Source organism: Lolium rigidum, chromosome 2, assembly GCF_022539505.1.
Source record: "Lolium rigidum isolate FL_2022 chromosome 2, APGP_CSIRO_Lrig_0.1, whole genome shotgun sequence".
Taxonomy (NCBI): Eukaryota; Viridiplantae; Streptophyta; class Magnoliopsida; order Poales; family Poaceae; genus Lolium; species Lolium rigidum.
Genome location: NC_061509.1, coordinates 88,360,605 through 88,366,823, shown reverse-complemented (window position 1 = coordinate 88,366,823; position 6,219 = coordinate 88,360,605). Strand labels below are relative to the sequence as shown.

Here is a 6,219-nt window from a genome sequence, read left to right as displayed (position 1 = left end):
CATTCACACACACAAATGTAACCTCTTCTTTCTTTTTTCTTCCCTTCTCTGTGGTGTTCCTAAAAGAATGCTAACATCACGCCGTTGGAAACACAATTGGCTTGTTACAAGGACTAGCTCAATACCCGTACTCCCTCCATTCTGAAATAGTCTACATTCTAGCTCTAAAATTTGTTCTAAAATACTCTACATTCTAGCTTTTAGTCAACAACAACACTGAAAACGATGTTGTTTTGCTCTTTTTATTGGAGGTTGTTGTTTTCAATGTAGTTTGGATTGGTTGTTCACATATCTAAGTAGTACTAATAAATGCAATACTAATTTGTCTCATTTTTTCTAGAACGTAGACTAAATCAGAACGGAGGGAGTACGTTGCTATGGACATATAAATATATTGAGTATCCTCTATTTCACGAATAAGTTCAACTTTTACCTCATGCCCTTTTTACCTCCACCTTGCTTACTGATAATCACCAAGTGCAGGGAATCACTGTAATACAATTTCATAAGTATTTGAGTGTCAAACCCACGAGGAGCTTAAGGTACACTATCTATTCTCTAATATATTATAACCCACTTATATGGCCTTCTATGCAAAGCTAGGATATGTAGTGTGTGAAGAGGTTTTTACTATGAAACTACAAGTACTAAAAATAAAATGCAATGAGTAAAACTAATGCAAGAAAAGTAAAGTGCAGTCAAGTAAAGTGAGATGAAGTGAAGTGGAGTGGAGTAACTCAAGGGAGCAAATTTTCTGGCAAATTACTATTTTACTAGATGGCAAGCGCGCTTCGCCGCGCCGCCTAAAGTACGCTTGGGCATCATGCAGTAGGGTCGTTGGATTCTCATGTTTTCATCTGACTGTTGTAAGGAGTCTACTATTTGAAGAGATGAACATACACCTTCGTTTCTGAATATAACACAATTTTAGGACGATCTATGAAATTCTTAATTGAACAAAGGCAAGATGACATAATTGTACACTTTTGCTCATTTCAGGCAAAACTACAAATAAGAAATAAGATATAATTAACAACCCCCCAATTTAAGTACCAAGAGATCAAAGGATCATATATTAGGCTACTCTAAAGGGTGATGGGGCAATGCACCCATTTCATGCCAAAGTCCTAATACTATGATGTGCTTTTTCAGGAGGCTTGTTTTTCTACCACTTGTAGAAACAGATCTTTCCAGATACAAAGTATTCTTCACCATCGTCAAAGAATAGCATACATAAGAGGTGTGTGTTGTGGTATGATTCCTGTCGAGCATTTAACAAAAAATTTGAAAATATAAGCGACTTTTGTTTTCTAATTGTATAGCATTGTCAGAAATAAAAATATATTACATACGAACAAATGTGACTGAATGATTATTTCCAATTATAGAAACATTGATGATAGTTGCACTGAGTCCTAGAGGCGAAATAAGCAGGGTCACAATCTACTATTTGCTCAATGTAGACATTTGTGCGTGTATGTACTTAGCATCATGTAGCAGAAAGCGGTGAGCTGATTATTTCATACTGGTTTACCAACAGTTACTGGTCGCAGTGGCTTCTCACTGCACATAAACACCGAAAGCTTAGTGCCAGAACGCAATATTTCTTGCTTATTTTTGCTGAAGCATTTGATCCCCAAGTGGCCCATTGACCAACCAGTACATCCACTCTTTCATATTCCTAATGGCAGTGTCATTATTTTTGTAATGATGAACTGATTCCTGTAAATTTTGTTTTAATGAAAATAGATTTAATATTAGAAATCTAAAAGCTGGTGCTCATGCTAATGTATCACTTGTCCGCAATGATATGAAGAATAGATTTGACACCCATTCACTTTTTTAGAAACCGTACATTAAATTAGCAAATATGCTTACAGCAGTTAACGACAAACTCCGGCTCGCAGTTGTTACTCAACACTTAAAAATTAAGACACACAGATCCATTGAATTTCTAGTCAAAATAAGAATATCCCGGTAAAAGTATACATGCATGTAGAGCCAATCATGAAACAGTTTTTTTCTCCTAAAGATGGATAGCCCTGTTTTTGTCGGCTCTGAACATTTTGTATAAGAAATAGTACTGCACAAGAAGTGTATGTAAAGATAAATAAGTAGCTGCCAAAACATGGCCTTCGCCTCCATTTCTCAAAATCCAATTCATTATGCAGAGATATATTAACTCATGTTACCCGAAAAACCTCGAACTCTTTATTTCTGGGACAACTGCGCCATTCAACCTTCTCTTTTTTTAGAACACAGCCATTCTACCTTTCCCAGCCTGCTTATGTGTACCTCAAATCTGCTGGAACAGACTTCAGTAAATAGATTGCTATGATCTGTAAGAAATGTAGTGCACGTAAGTTGTACTAAAACTGAACCTTCCAAATTCCCAGTTTTGTAAATTTGTCTGATGTAGTCATAGACAATTTTAAAAATAGGAGCCACAGATTGCAAGGAATAGGAATTACCAGTGAAGTATACGAAATAACTATAGCTTACCCTACATACTGCGCCCAACAGTGAAGTGCATCTTATAGCCAAGTGGTATTATTGTATTATCACAAAGACCATTCCCAAAGGTTGAAACTGTTCTAAAATCATTTTATTTGGAAGAGAATATAATATATGAGAACCCCTAGGCACAGCTAGCTATCAAACTGAAATAATTGAGTTCAAAAGATTTTATTACTCTAGGAACATCCATTTCCCAGACTCCGAGAGCATCATGTGCACAGTCTGAATCAAGCATTCCAGAATGCATATGAGAACAGAACAAAACGCACCTGCAAATATGAGTCATATTTATTTAATAAAGTCTTGTGTGTGCAAGTCATATAAGCTGCCGAGTATGAGTCATATGAAAATATAACAAAATGCACCTGTAAGTATGGGGAATATTAAATTCGGAGGGTTGCTAGTCCAGTATTTTCTGTTGACTACCACTGTGCAACCCCGGTGTAATCTAAAAAAAATTACTTTTAAGTTTTTCTATAAAGAAACATAAATATCTATATCAGACTGTTGTCACTTACCAACACCTCAAACACATGATGAATTATTTGATTCTATTTTATGCCCTTCGTTTTTTAATCACAAATCAAATAATGGTAGTCGTCTCAATTTCTAACTTCTAAGTTTTTCTCGAAGAAACAAAATATACCAAAGCATCACCCCGCAAAAATAAATACCAAAGCATCTAACTTCCTTGAAATCAAACTCTAGTTCTTTGTAATAGATATTTCCAACAACATGATGTCAATGCAAATCTTGTTCTAAACAGCTTAATGGCAATGCGAAGCATGTGAAAAATATTTCTAATAAAGCTAGCGACATCACAGAACTGCTAAAAGGAACATGGCAAGAACATTTGAAATACAACATATCTTAAAACCACAACATATCGATTCATACTGTATTGCGATTTCTATACTTGCATGAAAATGTAACCATTAAGAGTTCTTTTCCTAACCACCAGGGACTCAATCCAAACAGGTGCCCAAAGCATGAACTTGCATACTCTTATCACCAAAATATCACATGTAAATTATGTGCAGTAATGAGAAAAACTAAATTCCATACTTAACACTAAGAGGCGGCACTCTTTCAGAAACCAACTGAGCATACTGAAGTTCATACCTATTGATTTGCTTGCTCTACCTATACACCCAGGAGCGTCACGACAGAGGGTGATGCCGTGCAGTGCCAAGGTGATGTCTTTGGCCCATTCTTGCTAGAAGTGAAATAAACTCCTGACTTTAGGTCCAGTTAAGATACACTCTCTATCTCCTCGTCCCTCTCTATACCTGCAGCTTACTAAAACTCACATTAGTATACCTCGCCAATAACTATGCCGTATGAACAAATTATAAACTTGGAAACGCCGAAGAACATATTCAAGGTAGACACTTCTAAATTTTCATATATTATGGAAACACGTGCATCTACTGCATCTACAACGAAACATCTCAAAACATCTGAAGCCCCATAGAAACACCAATAGGAAAGCATAGAATAGAGGTGTTTCATAACCAAACTAAAGCATCATTCAACTATAAGCATTGGAGTTTATATTATTGTATTGTTCCAAGAAACTATCAAACGGAATCTGCACCGCAGGGAAATCAATTAACTTGCATTTAACTAATGAAAGCAATCAGCTTACACCTAGCTGATGTGAAACCTAGACTAACTACAAAGACACACCCCAAGATAGTATCAGTGCCTAGCCTCACCCTTACCAACGACGGCCACGCCCAGCCTTGTACTTCAAGCACGCCTTGAATCAGGTGTATGAGAAAAGAAGCCTTGGGTGGAGGCCTTGGGTGGAAGAGAAAAGAAGCCCACCAGATGGGAAGGAGGCGAATGCTCACCTGCCCTTGCTAGACGCGTTGGCGGAAGCAGCAGCAGAGCGAGCACGTCGTTGCAGCTCTACCGACAACAGCGGGGATATAGGCCTTGGATTCTGTACTGATGGGCACATCAACACAGTGGAGCGGATCAGCACCAGGAAGACTATGGAGAGCTGCAAGAACACCATTGTTATTGAGCAGTTTTGCTATGCCACCTGTATGATAAGACATGCATAAATAACACTCCAATATCCATTCTTATAAAATTTTACATAGGAGAGACCAAGTGGCTGAAGAACAATTACCAACATTTAGTCAATCCGTGTATAATGCAAGCAAGTAAACGGCATTTTGTTTTCGCTCATGCGGGCATGTGGCCGAATATCTAATAAAAAAGAACGGAAGGAAGCTAAGAAAATTTCATGCACTATATGGTATAGCCTAGAGCAAAAAATATAGAAGCAACTTAAAGTAATAAACTCACCAAGTTACTGAGACTTAAAAATATACCTTCTGATAGTTTCAGCTGCTCTCAGTTCAATGAGTACAACATGGAAGCCAGAATCCAGATAGACTATTTTGACTGATTCAGAATAAAATCATATGCATGTTCAGAAATTGACATGTACTAAAGGAACAGAATAATGTGTAAAACCAGAGATATGGATTCCTAGCTAGGATGACAATTAGAATAATGTTCTTTCTAAATGGCATCGCATTTGTATGAATACTCTTAGAATTTACAGAATATATACAAAAACACCTTAAGTTTAGACCAAAGGAAGTTCCTTGTTATTTGATAGGATGGGCTGAAATTCACAAATGAAGATTCTAATTCCCAACCGTGCAACTCCTCTTTCTCCATTTTCCCATACAACAAAATTGGAGACATAAACACTAATTCAAGCAAATATATGTCCTCCAAATCTACAAAAAATAGACAATCTAATATGAGGGATTAACTAATCCATTGGCTCTTATTCAGTCGTTGTCGTAGATACTTCACAAGGAAATTATGAGTGAATTAATCAGCATGCACATTAATTACATAACCCAGTATTGCACAAAGAAAAATAGCTTCCAAATCTCACCATATAGATAAATCTTTCCAAATCGAATTATGAAAAATACCACATTAATTCACCTGACAGGGAACATATCAAGAAAGCATCTTCTAACTGATGGATCCATCCGCTCTCACTGCTTCGTTTTCTGCAACCTCTACAAAATCCATGGAAAATATCTTGTGAACCGTGAAGTGCAACAAAATTAATGGATGGAACGGACAGATCGAAGATGCAGTCTTGGCACAAACCACGGTGTGTATCATGTAGACAGAGATACAATGATTGCTCGAGGGAGTCTAGAGCTTGTTCGTTTGGGACTCGAGGAGAGGCGTGCCGGTCCTGTCAAGGGCGACAAGAGTACGTAGGTCAGACTACTCCTCGTCGTCCGCAGGGAGCACCACGGTGAGTATCCCGAGCGCCAGCGCGAGCAACTCGGCGAATAACTACAGCGCCGTGGCGCCTAAGAGCTCGCCCCAAGACAGATCGAGCTCGTGCCCGAACGACCATGGCCAGGACCGGAGGAGTTTGGGAGGCGGAACGGGTGTCCGCCGGCGGCACGCGGAAGGTGGGGAGGCGGCGCAGGGGCTCGCCGGCAGCGTGCGGGAGGTTGGGCGAGGGCGGCAGCCAGCGCGCAGGAGGTGGGGGAGGCGGCGGCCGGCGCGCAGGAGGTGGGGGAGGCGGCGGCCGTCGCGCAGGAGGTGGGGGAGGCGGCGGCCGGCGCGCTGGATTAGGGCGGTGACGGAGGCGAGGGATTGGGGTCGGGGAAGAGAACCCGTTGGGTTGGTCGGCACGGGAGAGAA

The 6,219-nt window shown here is 39.7% G+C and overlaps 2 long non-coding RNA genes across 6 annotated transcripts; both read right to left on the bottom strand.

Moving 5' to 3' along the window:
* Positions 1-1,921: 1,921 nt before the first annotated feature.
* Positions 1,922-2,729, bottom strand: LOC124692061. Its single transcript, XR_006999296.1, has 2 exons — positions 2,193-2,729; positions 1,922-2,083 (listed from the first exon to the last, which is right to left on the bottom strand). It is a non-coding gene; the product is annotated as an uncharacterized LOC124692061 (long non-coding RNA).
* Positions 2,730-3,741: 1,012 nt separating this feature from the next.
* On the bottom strand, positions 3,742-5,905 carry LOC124692060. Of its 5 annotated transcripts, none has more exons than XR_006999294.1 (5): positions 5,668-5,905; positions 5,497-5,573; positions 4,863-4,935; positions 4,374-4,737; positions 3,742-3,816 (listed from the first exon to the last, which is right to left on the bottom strand). It is a non-coding gene; the product is annotated as an uncharacterized LOC124692060 (long non-coding RNA). The 5 variants fall into 5 exon arrangements; XR_006999293.1 differs by having other exon boundaries at positions 3,742-3,806; XR_006999295.1 differs by having other exon boundaries at positions 3,749-4,567; positions 4,658-4,737.
* Positions 5,906-6,219: the final 314 nt, after the last annotated feature.